The 17,897-nt window shown below is 40.5% G+C and overlaps 1 protein-coding gene across 2 annotated transcripts in view; it reads left to right on the top strand.

The window, feature by feature from the left end:
* Window positions 1-17,897, top strand: part of TBC1D22A (TBC1 domain family member 22A) — an 849,217-nt gene that overhangs the window by 107,004 nt on the left and 724,316 nt on the right. The window lies entirely within an intron of this gene.

Raw genomic sequence — 17,897 nt, forward strand, 5'->3', positions numbered from 1 at the left:
ATGAGGCTGTGTATAAGGCCACATTCACAAGTCTGGCTGGCTGTGTGAAAGGGTTATTCTGGCTCCGAAAAATGATAGTGTGTTAACAAGATCAATCTTTAAAGGGATGGTGCCGTGATTTTAATTTTTGTATTAATAATTATTGATTATATAGTCAATTATTTTTAATACAAAAGTGAATGTACTACTTTCATAGTTTTTGATTTATTCACTTTTACTTTTGCCACTGCCTGCCTGCTGTGCATGGTGCAGGGGGATCAGTGTGCAGGCAGGCAGCAGCCTGGGGGCTTCACCTATGGATCAGGTGGGAGGGCTGCACAGTGTAAAGAGGTGGGTGGCAGCTTCTGGGATGGATCCAGGGTTCTGCAGAAGGTCTGACAGCCGCCCTGGCACATGTCCATCTCCTGGGAGTGCCATAATACTAATGTTCTAACACTTGGGCTATGGTTGGCACAAGGAAGCAGACTCCAGAGGGTGATGACACTCAGCAAGCTCTAGCTCAGGGGTGTCAAACTGCATTCCTCAAGGGCTGCAAACAGGTCATGTTTTCAGGATTTCCTTGTATTGCACAGGTGATCATTTAATCACCTGCACAGAATGATTCCAGCACCTTGTGCAATGAGAAGGAAATCTTGAAAACACGCATGGTTTGAGGCCCTCGAGGAATGCAGTTTGACACCCCTGCTCTAGCTGCTGTGTCCCTACAAGTCCCAGCATGCCAGGACTGCGCTCCTAAGTGTTGTAGTCCTGCAGCTCCTCAGGTCTCCTGCCTGATCGTCCTACTATACATTCCAGAGCAGAGGGCAGGTGGCAGCAGTCTGAGACTAGTGATCCAGGGAGCAGAAGAGGAAAGACTGAGACTGGGCCCTAACACCCACCCTAAACTCACTGACACTCGCCCGTGCCCCCTGACACCCACCCCATACTCCCTGACACCCATCTCATGCTCCCTGAAACCCATCTCAATCTCACTGACACCCCAAGCCTGGTGTCTTTCAGGACAAGCTGTGAAGATCGTCACCAGGGGCGTACATACAAATCATAGGGTGACATAGCATAAGGTTTAATTGCCCCCCCCCAAAAAAAAAAAAATAATTGTGGGGGTCACAAAAGGGCATAGCTCACAACTTTCCTGCCTTTACATAATAAATATACCGCCATATATATTTATTACATAATACTGCTATATAGGTCATACATAATGCCGCCAGATATATCTATTCGATGAAAGAAGAGAAAAAAGAACGGAATGCACTCACCAATCTTCTGACGAAGGACTTGTTCCGAAACGCACGTCGGGGCGCACGTACTACTGGACCTATTAACCCCTGAAAGGTATACATCCAATTTACTGTGTAAGCAATTCTGGTGCCTCCTATCACCTGCACTTGTTCACTTTATGGTTTTGAGAGTGTAATGATTTATTCTGGGGCCAGTCGACCCCCACTTTATATTGCAGAATTTATTGTTTACCTGGCACTGTGCACTTTTTTGAGGCTAATGATTTTTATATTTTTATTTTAGTCCTCACTTTCCTATATTTGGAATTTATTCCCTTTGTATTCACATTTTTTTACCTTTCCCCACCCCCATCTTTTGCTTTTAAACACAGTACATGATTTTTATGAAATATATTTATATTACCTTTGGGGTATTAGTTTTATCTGCCTATATATATCTATATGATTGGCATATTTTTTGGTCCAGCACACGTGCGCATTTTGTGTATATTTATATGAACTATTTTATCATTTTTCTTGTGGATTATTGCTTACTATATTTTATTTCATTATAATAAAATTTAATTTCTATATATCACCTATCTTCTTGACTCCGTCCCTTGTTTATCCATTGCTCTGATCTTGTTTATACACACGTTGAGTGGGTTCCACTTTTTCCTTTTCTTCTTACTGGCACGATAAAAGATATACACACATACATATATATATATATATCTATGTCTAATTTTCTATTATATAAGTGATTTATAACTGTGCCTCTTTGAGTGTTCTCTTCGCCTTCCTTTCTGTAGCATTTTTGGCATGCTAATCCGCAGACCTTTTTACCCCTGCGGTTTAGCTGCGCATTTGACTGACTCAATGTAAAGGTATGTGCACACGTTGCAGATTTCCTGCAGATCTGCAGCTTTTTTTCCGCGCTGAAACGCTGCAGATCTGCAAGTGATTTGCAGTACAATGTAAATCAATGGCAAAAAAATGCTGTGCTGATGGTGCGGAAAAATCTGGAATCATGGAAAACGCAGCAGATTAAAAAAAGGACCATGTCAATTCTTTGTGCCGATCTGCTACGTTTCTGCACCCATTCCATAATAGAAATCCACAGGGGTTAAAAAAAGGAAGAAATCCGCACAAAAATCTGCAACGTGTGCACATACCAAAAAAAGGCGCTGATTCTGACCTGCATTTTCTACCAAGAAATGCAGAATCTGCACAGAAAATTCCACAGTCAAATCTGCAATGTGTGCATATAGCCTAAGTCAGTGAGTGCAGAAACGCTGCAGATCCGGGAAAAGAATTGACATTCTGCTGAAAATAAAACGCTGAGAATTTAGTGCGGAATTTTCTGCAGCATGTGCACACCAATTCTGGATTCCCATTGATTAACATTGCTTGAGAACTATTTGCGGATTTGGTACAAATCCGCACAGAAAAAAACACTGCGGATCCGCAACAAAATCCGCAACATGTGCACATGGCCGAAGTCTCCTTCCAGGTATGTGCACTACCTACAAGTCAGTGGATACAATAACAGACCCTGATCAAGCATTATTCTATCCAATAGCGTTCCTCATCTCCTTGGAACCACAAGGACTTCCTCCGCCTAAACTCTAAAGCCTGGAGCACATTTACAATGTGTGCAGAATTATTAGGCAAGTTGTATTTTAGAGGATTATTTTTTATTATTTATCAACAACTATGTTCTCAATCAACCCAAAAGACTCATAAATATCAAAGCTTAATATTTTTGGAAGTTGGAGTGGTTTTTTTTTAGATTTGGCTATTTTAGGAGGATATCTGTTTGTGCAGGTAACTATTACTGTGCAGAATTATTAGGCAACTTAATAAAAAATAAATATATTCCCATCTCATTTGTTTATTTTCACCAAGTACACCAATATAAATGCACAAAATTTAGAAATAAACATTTCTGACATGCAAAAACAAAACCCCCAAAAATTAGTGACCAATATAGCCACCTTTCTTTATGATGACACTCAGCAGCCTTCCATCCATAGATTCTGTCAGTTGCTTGATCTGTGTTATGACCTGGTGGTTAAGAGGCCACACTGATATGACCTGGTGGCTAAAACACAACATGGAACGAGCTCTGAGGAGGTGGTAACTCTACTGACCGCAGTCGCTAATCCTAACAACAACACTAGTAATAGCCGTGGGATGTTCCTGACTCTCCCTAGACACCTCTTCACAGCCTAAGAACTAGCTACCCCTAAAGAAGGAAATAGAAAGATATCTTGCCTCAGAGAAAACCCCAAAAGGAAAGAGAGCCCCCCACAAATATTGACTGTGAGTGGAGAGGGAAATTACGTACACAGAAATGAAATCAGATATCAGCAAAGGAGGCCAATACTAAACTTGATAGACAGAGAGAAAAGGATACTGTGCGGTCAGTATAAAAAACTACAAAATCCACGCAGAGTTTACAAAAATGAACTCCACACCGACTCACGGTGTGGAGGGGCAAATCTGCATTCCCAGAGCTTCCAGCTAGCCTGAATATGACATAGTGACAAGCTGGACAAAAAGAGACATATTTGCAGAGCAATAGAGTCCAAAGCAAATGGACAAACAAGAACTAGCAAAAATATCTTTTGCTGACAAGGACAGGCCATATGAGAAATCCAAGGAGAGAACCAAATCCAACCTAAGACATTGACAGCTGGCATGAACTAAAGCCCAGAGCAGGTTTAAATAACAAACCCAGGCAAGGCGATTAGTGAAGGCAGCTGCTACAGCTACCTAAAGGAGCAGCAGTTCCACTCGAAACCACCAGAGGGAGCCCAAGGGCAGAACTCACAAAAATACCATTAGCAGCCACAGGAGGGAGCTCCAGAACGGAATTCACAACAGATCTGTTTATGATCAACATTGCGTGCAGCAGCCACCACAGCCTCCCAGACACTGTTCCGAGAGGTGTACTGTTTTCCCTCCCTGTAGATCTCACATTTTATGAGGGAACACAGGTTCTCTATGGGGTTCAGATCAGGTGAACAAGGGGGCCATGTCATTATCTTTTCTTCTTTGAGACCTTTACTGGCCAGCCACGTTGTGGAGTCTTTGGAGGCATGTGATGGAGCATTGTCCTGCATGAAAATCATGTTTTCCTGAACTATACCGACTTCTTCCTGTACCACTGCTTGAAGAAGTTGTCTTCCAGAAACTGGCAGTAGGTCTGGGAGTTGAGCTTCACTCCATCCTCAACCCAAAAAGGCCCCACAAGTTCCTCTTTGATGATACCAGCCCATACCAGTACCCCACCTCCACCTTGCTGGCGTCTGAGGCGGAGTGGAGCTCTGCCCTTTACTGATCCAGCCTCTGGCCCATCCATCTGACCCATCAAGAGTCACTCTAATTTCATCAGTCCATAAAACCTTTGAAAAGTCAGTCTTAAGATATTTCTTGGCCCAGTCTTGACGTTTTATCTTATGTTTCTTGTTCAAAGGTGGTCATTTTTCAGCCTTCCTTACCTTAGCCATGTCCCTGAGTATTGCACACCTTGTGCTTTTTGTTACTCCAGTAACGTTGCAGCTCTGAATTATGGCAAAACTGGTGGCAAATGGCATCTTGGCAGCTTCACGCTTGATTTTCCTCAATTCATGGGCAGTTATTTTGTGCCTTTTTTGTCCAACACGCTTCTTGCGACCCTGTTGGCTATTTGCCATGAAATGCTTGATTGTTCGGTGATCACGCTTCAAACATTTCGCAATTTCAAGTCTGCTGCATCCCTCTGCGAGACATCTCACAATTTTGGACTTTTCAGAGCCCGTCAAATCTCTCTTCTGACCCATTTTGCCAAAGGAAACGAAGTTGCATAATAACTAAGCACACCTTAGATAGGGTTTTGATGTCATTAGACAACACCCCTCCTCATTACAGAGATGCACATCACCTGATTTACTTAATTGGTAGTTGGCTCTCAAGCCTGAATAGCTTGGAGTAGGACAACATGTATAAAAAGTATCATGTGATCAAAATACAACTTGCCTAATAATTCTGCACACAGTGTAGATCAACCAAAGCTGTGTAATGGAACAAGACTCTTGATTAAGAACCTGTTTACACATGTAATTGAAGCAACCATTTTGACACGATGTGCCAAAGGAGAGGACATTTTCAGTCCAAGAATTCCAAATCATTCCATCTTATTTGCCCTTTGATTTTAAAAGCCTCCAGTTTCCAGTTTGTGTGACATTTGCAATGTCCATTAACAAGGCTCAGGACAGTGCTTGAATGTAGCAGGGATCGATTTGCAATCTCCATGCTTTTCTCATGGTCAACTTTCTGTGGCCTGTTTAAGAGTTGGAACTGCTGAAAATCTGTTCATCTTTGCATCAAAAGGAAAAACCAAAAATGCTGTTTATCAAAAGGCTCTTGAATGAGTTGAAAATAAAATTCTATCAATTCTTGGGTAATCATTTAGTTAATTTGCGTTGAAAATCTGTAGTGTTGTGAAATGTTTTTATGTGCAATATAATCATTATAATTTGTTATAACTAACCACAGTTAGTTACTATGCCCGGTCAATGCCGTGCTCTTCAGCTAGTCTTTAATAAAATTAAATTGAAAAAAATTAAAATATTGGCCCCATGGGTGAACAATTTGTTAAATGCCAACATTACTGTGTGACTTAACATTGGGCTGATGTACTAAATGAACTTTGCCTATGATAGGGATTAATAACGTATGAGGAGTACAACGCTTGTTGTAGGGTCACTGTGCTGCTGTGAAATATATGGAGATTTGGGTATTCTCCTCTTAAATAATGCCGACTTTTGCACATTTCTGCTTCCTGCAAATGTTTTTTTTTTTTTTTTTTTTTTTTTATATACCAGTTGTTTAATAGCCAGTCATGACTATGGTTTTTTAGCAGTCTAATGGGTAAAACAGACTCCCGACTTCCTACGTTTACTAGGTGTTCAATCTTCATTCAATATTTTTTTACTTGAACATTTTACAAGGTTCGTGATCTTTATATTCAGCACTTTTATTATAGAGGAAAAACAACAAAACATATTTACAATAATTTGCCGAGCCAGCAAATGAACATCTTTAGTATTTTATCTATTTCACTCTTTTATGTTTGAAACAATAGATTGGTTTTTAACACAAAAGAAAGCTTTCCTTAATTAAGTTCCGCATGGTATTGGCTGCTTAATCAATTGTATTGAAGAAAGCAGAGTGTGTAATTAGGCCTTCTGAAGTGTTTTAAGAAAATTGACAGTGGCTCTTGTCTAGTTTTTCTTGGTGGTAGAGATAGGAAAGAAGCTCCTTTTAACATTTTGGTGTCCCCTTTATGTCCAACAGAGTGTAAAGCTTTCTGGTGTGTTTTTTCTTAAAGAGGTATTCTCAAGTTGTCTCTTGAACATTTCAGTTTCCTTGCTTGCTAGTTTCTAGTTGGGCTGTGTATCCTTCTTGAGAGACAGTTCTGGTGTATAGTAGAACTAAAAAGCTCAACACAAATTCTGCTTTAACACATTCAGTGTATTTTCCTGAATCTATACTGCTATAATAATAAAAAATAATATTTATATAGCGCCAACATATTCCGCAGCGCTTTACAGTTTAACACTTTCAAACACAACAGTCATAAGTAACAGCATTAACAATACAATAATTAAAGCAAAATAAGAGGACCCTGCTCGTGAGAGCTTACAATCTACAATGAGGTGGGGGAGATACAAAGTACAGGTGTGTATTTACAATGATGGTCCAGCCATCTTCGGGGGGGGGGGGGTAGATGGGGAGAGTGAATGGGCTACACACACACAAATATAAAATGAGTTTGATTAGATTGCTATAACTATATTTACACACAGAGATAACAAGGCATGTAAACAAGCACAGAGAGCCATGACTAGGAGACCTGATGTGAAAGCTGTGGGGCTGGCGATTTATAATTGTATGTCTTCCAAGGATGGGAGGGAGGGGGAACGGAAGAAAGAAACACCTCCCCTGAAATGTAACTCTATGGACTCTCTGCCATGGTGTGGAAACCAACTCCAACAAGCTATAAAGAATAAAAGCGCTCATTGCAGGAGAATGACAACAGATACAAAAAGCAAGTCAATTTCAAACTTGCTTATATTCATGTTGTCGAACTAATGAAATATTACAATTTGAGAGTCCTCAGTGGTTGATAACTTTTAATGGCTAACTGAAAAGATGGTAAGGGTATGTGTCCACGGGCCGGTTTACATCCGGATTAGGTGCGGATTGAACGCTGCATACAGCCTCAGGGTTCAACCTGCAGCGTCCAGATGTTACAACATAGTGGAGGGGATTTTATGAAATCTCGTCTCCACTATGCATGCAAACATGCACCCGGCCGCCCTGCATTTACAGACATGCGGCGCGTCTTTTTAGAACGCAGCATGTCTGTTTACCTTGCGGCGACGCTCTGTCGCCGCAAGGTAAATCACAGGGCCCTATGTGTGGGGTGCGGAGATTCTGGATGTGTGCAATGAACACATCCGGAATCACCGCATGTTCAGAAGGGGGCGGCGCTTTGGGCGGAGCGGGTTTTCCGCTCCGTCCAAAGCGCCGTAAAGCCAGACAATGGACACATACCCTAACAAATTGCAGTTTGTCAAGACTACTCAGGCCTCTCATCAGGCATAGTATAACATGAAATCTGAAGTCTCATATTTATACACCATAGGTCACAGGAATAACACAGTAATGAGATAAGGTATCAACCACCGAGTACTATCAAATCTTAATATTTTTCTATATACTGGCTAACACGGTACAAAAATGTGCACATTACGCCCACACAGGGATACCGGCAATCCGCCGCCGCACCGAAGCGTCCATAACTTACAGGAGAACGGCCAAGTTGATCCCAACACCTTAAATTTTCCTGTACATATTGGGCTTGAGAAAGGCGTTACATTGCCGAAACGTTGCAGCTGAAGTATATCTGTATATGTCAACGTTCTGTTTTTTCTTTTGTATTTGGTGGATGTTTTGCCTCTTTTTTTCATTTGAACACTGAACAATAAATTGTTCTCATTGAGTGCCGAAGGTTCTTGCTTAAGTCCTACTGAATAGACTGTTAGCTGCTTTTTTCTTGCCATAATACAAATTCTAAGTAAAGAAAAATTAGTGGCCATCATTACTTTAAGAATTGAAGGTCAGTCAGTCCGAAAAATTGGGAAAACTTTGAAAGTGTCCCCAAGTGCAGTTGCAAAAACCATCAAGCGCTACAAAGAAACTGGCTCACATGAGGACCGCCCCAAGAAAGGAAAACCAAGAGTCACCTCGGCTTCTGAGGATAAGTTTATCTGAGTCACAAGCCTCAGAAATTGCAGGTTAACAGCAGCTCAGATTAGAGACCAGGTCAATGCCACACAGAGTTCTAGCAGCAGACACATCTCTACAACAACTGTTAAGAGGAGACTTTGTGCAGCAGGCCTTCATGGTAAAATAGATGCTAGGAAACCACTGCTAAGGACAGACAACAAGCAGAAGAGCCTTGTTTGGGCTAAAGAACACAAGGAATGGACCAGTGGAAATCCGTGCTTTGGTCTGATGAGTCCAAATTTGAGATCTTTGGTTCCAACCACCGTGTCTTTGTGCGACGCAGAAAAGGTGAACGGATGGACTCTACATGCCTGGTTTCCACCGTGAAGCATGGAGGAGGAGGTGTGATGGTGTGGGGGTGCTTTGCTGGTGACACTGTTGGGGATTTATTCAAAATTGAAGGCATACTGAACCAGCATGGCTACCACAGCATCTTGCAGCGGCATGCTATTCCATCCGGTTTGCGTTTAGTTGGACCATCATTTATTTTTCAACAGGACAATGACCCCAAACACACCTCCAGGCTGTGTAAGGGCTATTTGACCAAGAAGGAGAGTGATGGGGTGCTACGCCAGATGACCTGGCCTCCACAGTCACCAGACCTGAACCCAATCGAGATGGTTTGGGGTGAGCTGGACCACAGAGTGAAGGCAAAAGGGCCCACAAGTTCTAAGCATCTCTGGGAACTCTTTCAAGATTGTTGGATGACTATTTCCGGTGACTACCTCTTGAAACTCATCAAGAGAATGCCAAGAGTGTGCAAATAAGTCATCAAAGCAAAAGGTGGCTACTTTGAAGAACCTAGAATATAAGACTTATTTTCAGTTGTTTCACACTTTTTGGTTAAGTATAAAAATTCCACATGTGTTAATTCATAGTTTTGATGCCTTCAGTGTGAATGTACAATTTTCATAGTCATGAAAATACAGAAAAAATTTTAAATGAGTGTGTCCAAACTTTTGGTGTGTGTGTATATAGATATACCGTCGTGGCCAAAAGTATTCACACCCCTGCAATTCTGTCAGATAATACTCAGTTTCTTCCTGAAAATGATTGCAAACACAAATTCTTTGGTATTCTTATCTTCATTTAATTTGTCTTAAATGAAAAACCACAAAAGAGAATGAAGCAAAAAGCAAAACATTGATCATTTCACACAAAACTCCAAAAATGGGCCAGACAAAAGTATTGGCACCCTCAGCCTAATACTTGGTTGTACAACCTTTAGCCAAAATAACTGCGACCAACCGCTTCCGGTAACCATCAATGAGTTTCTTACAATGCTCTGCTGGAATTTTAGACCATTCTTCTTTGGCAAACTGCTCCAGGTCCCTGATATTTGAAGGGTGCCTTCTCCAAACTGCCATTTTTAGATCTCTCCACAGGTGTTCTATGGGATTCAGGTCTGGATTCATTGCTGGCCACCTTAGAAGTCTCCAGTGCTTTCTCTCAAACCATTTTCTAGTGCTTTTTGAAGTGTGTTTTGGGTCATTGTCCTGCTGGAAGACCCATGACCTCTGAGGCAGACCCAGCTTTCTCACACTGGGCCCTACATTATGCTGCAAAATTTGTTGGTAGTCTTCAGACTTCATAATGCCATGCACACGGTCAAGCAGTCCAGTGCCAGAGGCAGCAAAGCAACCCCAAAACATCAGGGAACCTCCGCCATGTTTGACTGTAGGGACCATGTTCTTTTCTTTGAATGCCTCTTTTTTTCTCCTGTAAACTCTATGTTGATGCCTTTGCCCAAAAAGCTCTACTTTTGTCTCATCTGACCAAACTCCAGCCTGGCTTTTTTATGTCTCGGGGTAAGAAGTGGGGTCTTCCTGGGTCTCCTACCATACAGTCCCTTTTCATTCAGACGCCGACGCCGACGGATAGTCCGGGTTGACACTGTTGTACCCTCGGACTGCAGGGCAGCTTGAACGTGTTTGGATGTTAGTTGAGGTTCTTTATCCAACATCCGCACAATCTTGCGTTGAAATCTCTTGTCAATTTTTCTTTTCCGTCCACATCTTGGGAGGTTAGCCACAGTGCCATGGGCTTTAAACTTCTTGATGACACTGCGCACGGTAGACACAGGAACATTCAGGTCTTTGGAGATGGACTTGTAGCCTTGAGATTGCTCATGCTTCCTCACAATTTGGTTTCTCAAGTCCTCTTTGGTCTTCTTTCTTTTCTCCATGCTCAATGTGGTACACACAAGGACACAGGACAGAGGTTGAGTCAACTTTAATCCATGTTAACTGGCTGCAAGTGTGATTTATTTATTGCCAACACCTGTTAGGTGCCACAGGTAAGTTACAGGTGCTGTTAATTACACAAATTAGAGAAGCATCACATGATTTTTCGAACAGTGCCAATACTTTTGTCCACCCCCTTTTTTATGTTTGGTGTGGAATTATATCCAATTTGGCTTTAGAACAATTCTTTTTGTGATTTTTTCATTTAAGACAAATTAAATGAATATAATAATACCAAAGAACTTGTGTTAGCAATCATTTTCAGGAAGAAACTGAGTATTATCTGACAGAATTGCAGGGGTGTGAATACTTTTGGCCATGACTGTGTGTATATATATATATATAATACATTTTTTTTCCTGTAACTAATTAAAGCAATTTAATAACTTGAGGCTGCGCTTTTAATAATCCCACTGATTTTTTTTTCCTATGATAAATTCTCAAGATAATCTGACAGATTGCATCTGGTAACTCTGCTATTTATTAATTGTAGTGTAAAATAATCTACACAATCACCTGTCTAGTGGCACTTAATGAATTCGCTCTACTGCATGGCATTCATTTTTTCCTGCTCAAGCACCAACCTCCCGTTTATCTTTTGAGCCTCATCTTTTGGTCTCCTACCTGGTCAGTCTGTCCATCGGTTATTTAAATCTGATTTTCTTAGGCAAACTTTGTTCATCCTTCATTCTTTAGCCGATTAACTGTTTGTGGTCATACCGATATGTTCTCCAATCGTATATTCAACAAGTTCTACCGGATGCCTCCTATATACAGAGCAATGCACGTCGACGAGTTCTGTTTATGATATTGAGGTACAAGACTGCAGTCCTAGAACCCTAAAGTGACTGCTATTGTGTATTTTTCTAACAGAGATTCGATTATTCCTTGCTGTTCACATCTAATCTGTGTAAGAAGTAAGAACAGCGCTTCATGATGATCCCTCATTAGAATAATACTATCTGCTCCCTCATTAAAATTGGGTATTTAATAGCCAAAGTACACCTTTGGGGTATCTGCACACTTTTAGCATTTGCAACTGAATTTGCTGCTGCAAAACACGTAGCATTGACCGGAAAAGTGCTGTGTAAAATGCATGTTTTTAGGTGTTTTTTCCCATTCATTTGAATGGATGAAAATGCTGAAAGTAAAAATGCTGTGGAAATTCAAATTTGCAAGGAAGTAATAAACATCATCATTTCAGAAATCATTGATTTTGCTGCTAGTAGAAAATACGTAAAAAAATGCTCCATGTGAACAAGCCCTTACAGTGCTCTCATGTAAATTAATTTTAAATATATGTGTGTAATATATATAATATTTATCCAGAAAGCAATGAAAGCATGAGGGAATGTGAAGAAAATGACCTTAATATCTCATAATAATTAAACTGATTAGCAATAGATACCAATTAACAAAGTAATAGCTCAATTCTGTAGATAATGTTTATATAAAAAAAACTGTTACTGGGCCACAAGTCATAAAGCAAGCCTACACTTTAAATGAGTGCTAAACAACCAATATACCATCAATTAAAAATTGAGTCTTTAGTAACATATAAAAAACACATTAAAATCAAACCAACAAACAAGGCTGCTCCCATAGGTGGAATATCCCTGACACAAAGGATAAAGTGTGGCATCATCCTCGAAAGAAGAATTTGTCAGGAAAACGAACAGTAAAGTGCAAGAGAAAAACACATTCGTTAACATGTCAGTGAAAAATAAGTGGTCACAAAGCCAACTAAAATAGGCTGCAGGGATGGCATCGCCCTCTTCCCACCTCCCACCCTACCTGACGTTACTTATAAATGACAGGTTAGGAGAACAAGAGAATAGCACCCATTCCTTTGGACGTTCTTTAATACAACATTGTAATATTCCGTTTGGTGCTCTGTTAAAATATGTAACATATGTACATACTGGTCAGGTACTAAGCAAGCTAAAACTTTTCGTTTATTATGCCTCTTTTTTTTTTTAACAAGAATTTTTCACGGTAGCATTATTAATTCAATGCCCTTTAAATGCATTTTTTTTCGGTTTGTAAAACCCTTGTTCTCCTGCTGCAGTTTGCTTTCAAAAACATAAAAAACCCCAAAAAACCCACTGCCTTTTGCTCACCTTTTCTGGGTCCAGTGTTGAGTATCCACCCTTGTTCTCAGTGTTGACATCATGTTAACAGCGCTGCTGCCAATCAGTGAGCACAGCAGCTCCGCTGAGTAGCTGGCGCTAGCCGCTCAGATGCCGATCTCACTGATTGGCTGCAGTGCTATTGACGTGTTGTCCGTGCTGCAGACAATAATGAACACCATGAGCTGCAGACTTTGTACTGGACCTGGAGAGGGTGAGGAAAGCACATTTTGTTTGCTCGCATTGGGAATACCAGGGTATCGTGACAGTGTATGCTCCGCACGCTGTCACGATTCAGCAGTATGTAGTCTCAGAGAGTAACTGCAGAGCTTTGGCCCAAGCCTGTATGATCCCCTTTTAATTAATTGTAACGTTTCTTCTGTTCACTTGTGGCTCCAACTGATTATCTTAAGTCATAATGTCTCCCCACAAAATCATGTTAGTGTGCTAAGGACCCGGACTCTATATCCCATGGACCTAGTTGTGTAATTAAAGGAAAGTGAAGCTCTAGTATGAGAAGGAAACCTACTCATTAGCTGAACATGTCACTTATTTAGCAGGGAGCGTTCCATTCCAATATTTGCTCTGTCTTCCTTTAGTGTGTTCAAATACACAAATGCGTTTGACAATTTCAAATAAGAATGATGAAAAGCCGCGGCGTCTTCCCGAGTTGAGTTAGCACAGTTTGGTGAAGTCAAAGACACTTCCATCATCTGTTTGCTTCCACTGAAATCAATAAACTACATCAGAACCAAGGGAACAAAACAAGTAGGTTTCATAGTCATTTTTGATGTGTACAGGCTTTGAAACAAATTAAACAAGCTGTAGCATGTGGTTTGTGCAAGGAGATTACGTTAACCCTCTCACTGCCAGAAAACCTCCGAGGAGAAGCAGCACCATGATAATTAAGTATTGATGCTATAGTCTTCAAAGGGTTAAGACCCAAATATTTATTTTTAAGATATACCTGACCTGAAATTGTGTGATAAGTTAATAGTTGTTGGGATATCTGTCGGGAAGTATTACAGGATGTCTTATTTGTTGTGCCTTCGGTGCGCAGAATGCTAAGACGACTTTCACCTGAGTTGTACAAGGTGACATGTCGTATAATGGTGAGGGAGAGGTTTTCCTCCAGCTGTTAACTTATTAAGGATAACTCACTCTCTCTTCAGTAAGAACGAAGGTCATGGATATAGCCACAGCTGACCCAGTGATAAATAGCAGTAGCACAAGGATTTCTTCAATTTTCATGTACCTCGCTCAGTTTTGGCGTCATCCAAATGTATAAATTAGTATAGCTGAAGGGACTATGAGGAAATCAAGTGACTGATCCTGGACCTCTGGGGAGCCCCTTTATTATTTATTTGTGTCTACTTATGGAACATGATTATTTTTTTTTTTGTTAGGAGGTTAGAGCTGTTAAAAGTTGACCAGCAATGTCTCAATTTTCCAACAAAATGTGCAAAACCATTGTTTTAGGCACCTCATCACATTTGAAGTGACTTAGAGGGATTATAGGGCAGAAAATACCCCAAAGTGACACCATTCTAAAAACTGCACCCTTCAAAGTGCTCAAAACCACGAACTCAAGAAGTTTATTAACTCTTCAGGTTTTTCACAGGAATTAATGGAAAGTTGAAGGAAAATTTTTTACATTTTTACTTTTTTCCACAAAAATGTTTCTTTAGCCCCAAATTATTTACGTTCACAAGGGTAACAGGAGAAAATGGACCTCAAAATTTGTTGTGCAATTTCTCCTGAGTACGCTGATACCCCATATGTGGTGGGAAAACTACTGTTTGGGTGGACGTCAGGACTCGGAAGGGAAGGAGCGCCATTTGACTTTTTGAATGCAAAAATGGCTGTAATCGAGAGCAGACGCCTTGATGTGCCTAAATAGTGTAAACCTTCCTCAAGTGACCCCAAGTGATTTGATCCAGGGGTATAGTGAGGATTTTTAATCCAAAAGTACTACACAGAATTTGATGACATTAGGTCGGACATATTCAATATGTCGTCATTAGATTCGATTGCTACTCGAGTTTGCATTGAGGTCCTTGAGTGTGCACCAAGTATCGCGGGTGCTCAAGCGACATCAATGCAAACTTAAGTAGCGAGCGCTTGTGGTCAACACTAGTAAACATGTCGGCATATTGTTAACTTTTTTTTTAACTTTTAAAAAACCCTAACCCTAGCCCAACCCTACGCCTAACCGTAATGGCAAAGAATGAAAGAAATAAAAACATAAAAAATAAAAAAAATTTAATCAAAGGGGATGACACGGGGGGAAGAGTGGGTGGTGACATACACCCTTTCACAGTGATCGAAAGGCAATAATTAGTATCACAGTGATAAAAGAAATCAATAGGAAAAAACTCTGGGTGCCGGCTGGCAGATCTCGGCCGGCGCACTGTTGAAATGCCTGCGCTTTTTTTTTCAGGAAGAGTTGGCGGATAGTCGGCGACGGAGTTGGAGATAGCGAAGGTACCGGGGGTGGGGTTGAGGACCTAATTTCTCTCTCCTCTAACATGTCAAAAGAGAGAGAAATGTTTTTCATAGCCGGCACACTTTCATTTTTTTTGTATGTGATCACCATCCATTGCTTGTTGAATAACGGCGATCATGTGATTGGGGACCGGAAAAACTGCCCTGATCATGTTCTCCAGGCTCTCAGATAACCCCGGTAGCTGAAACCCTGGAGCATTTCTAATGCTAGGGGACGGTCTACCTTATATTCCCAATTGCAGTTTTAAAACGGCAATGAAGGAATAAGGCCCCTTAACGGCTGTCGTTTTAATGCTTATCGGCGGTTGTTAAGGGGTTAAGAGGATTAAAAATTTGATACAGTTGTAAAGGGGTTAAGAGGATAAAAAAATTGATAGGAGTGCTTTTTTAAATTGTGACACCAGATACAAATGCATTATTTAGCCTAAATATGTAGATTTTTTTAAACCCTTACTCATTTTAAAATAGGATCTCCACTTTTTGGTGATATTAGCCTATTTATTATTATTATTTTTTTCACTGAGATTTATATGCAGTTGATCGAATATTCTCATACACCGCATGATGTGTTTCTGTGTTTTACAACAAGAGAAAATATTCATTATTGTCCAGAAATATTCTATCATAGTACTGATAAACTTTAATTTGACAGAGGTTTCCTTTACTGTTTTGGGATGTTCCTATATACTAAACTAGGATCCATAATTATGCCATTTTTTATATAATTCCTAATCTTGTACTATGTAGACTATTTGCAGTATACATTGTACCAATAAGTATATCTTCCTTCTTCAAGATTATTAATGTCCTGCAGCCACAACTCGGAGATAAACCCTTATTGTACTGTTTTCATGCCAGTCAACTGAGTAACAGAGCCACTTTGCATCTGTGCTAGAAATCATTCCCAAATGGCTTATCCTGAAAGCTTCACCAAATGGCAGAGCCGTTCAGGAAGGAATGCGGAGACGTTGCTGTGCCAACTGCTAGGATGTATGTGCCAAAGAAGTCTTATTAGTGGAAATAGTTTTAGGATCATGGTCACAAAGGGAGATGAAGCTCCTGATTCTTGTACGATGGTAGGCAATGAGAATAGAACAGCTACTTCAGTTTACATGCCTTAAAGGATGTAATACCCTTTTTTAATGCATCTTGTTTAATGGAGCTGCCTTATTGAAAAGCAATCAGAACCAACATCGAGGTTACCGCAAGTTCATCCCAGACTCACTGTCAATTATTTTGCAGTTGTCTTTCAGGGTGGTATGTGTGAACGTGTCTTTAATTGATTGACACATTTATTTCATTTATCTATAGTACACCGATGTATCCTGAGGCACACTGTACAGACTACGTACTTATATACAGGTGCATCTCATAAAATTAGACTATCATCAAAAAGTTAATTTATTTCAGTTATTCATTACAAAAAGTGAAACTCATATATTATATCGAGTCATAACAGAGTGATCTATTTCAAGTGTTTATTTCTTTTTACGTTGATGATTATGGCTTACAGCCAATGAAAACTCCAAAGTCATTATCTCAGTAAATTAGAATACTTTATAACACCAGCTTCAAAAAATGATTTTAAAATCCAAATTGTTGGCCTACTGAAATGTATGTTCAGTAAATGCACTCAATACTTGGTCAGGGCTCCTTTTGCATCAATCACTGCATCAATTCGGCGTTGCATGGAGGCGATTAGCCTGTGGCACTGCTGAGGAGTTATGGAAGCGCAGGTTGCTTTGATAGCAGCCTTCAGCTTGTCTGCATTGTTGGGTCTGGTGTGTCTCATCTTCCTCTTGACAATACCCCATAAATCCTCTATGGGGTTAAGGTCAGGTGAGTTTGCTGGCCAATCAAGCACAGTGATACTGTTGTTTTTAAACCAGGATTTGGTACTTTGGGCAGTGTGGACAGGTGGCAAGTCCTGCGGGAGAAGGAAATTTCCATCTCCAAAAAGCTTGTCGGCAGAGGGAAGCATGAAGAGTTCTAAAATTTCCGGGTAGACATCTGCGCTGACTTTGGTCTTGATGAAACACCGTGGACCTACACCAGCAGATGACATGGCTCCCAAAACCATCATTGATTGTGGATACTTCACACTAGACCTTGGAAACCAAGGTCCCAGAATCTGGGGGAAGAGTGGAGAGGCCACAATCCAAGTTGCTTGAGGTCTAGTTGCTTTTTCTTTAAAAATTTGCAAAAAAGAAAATAGACCGATGCAAGTCTTTGGGCACCCTTGAGATTTGTGTGCACAGATAATTTTGACCAGTGTTTCAGTTCTTAATTAGCCTGTTATGGTTATTGCTTGTTCATGATTATCATTAGGAAAGGCCAGGTGATGAAGATTTCCTAATTTTATAAAAACCCAGCCTCCTCTGACCTTGTGCCAAAAACCTGCAGCCATGGGTTCTTCTAACCAGCTGCCTAGCACTCTGTAAATGAAAATGGTGGAGGTC

Source organism: Ranitomeya variabilis, chromosome 5, assembly GCF_051348905.1.
Source record: "Ranitomeya variabilis isolate aRanVar5 chromosome 5, aRanVar5.hap1, whole genome shotgun sequence".
In the NCBI taxonomy this organism is placed as follows: domain Eukaryota; kingdom Metazoa; phylum Chordata; class Amphibia; order Anura; family Dendrobatidae; genus Ranitomeya; species Ranitomeya variabilis.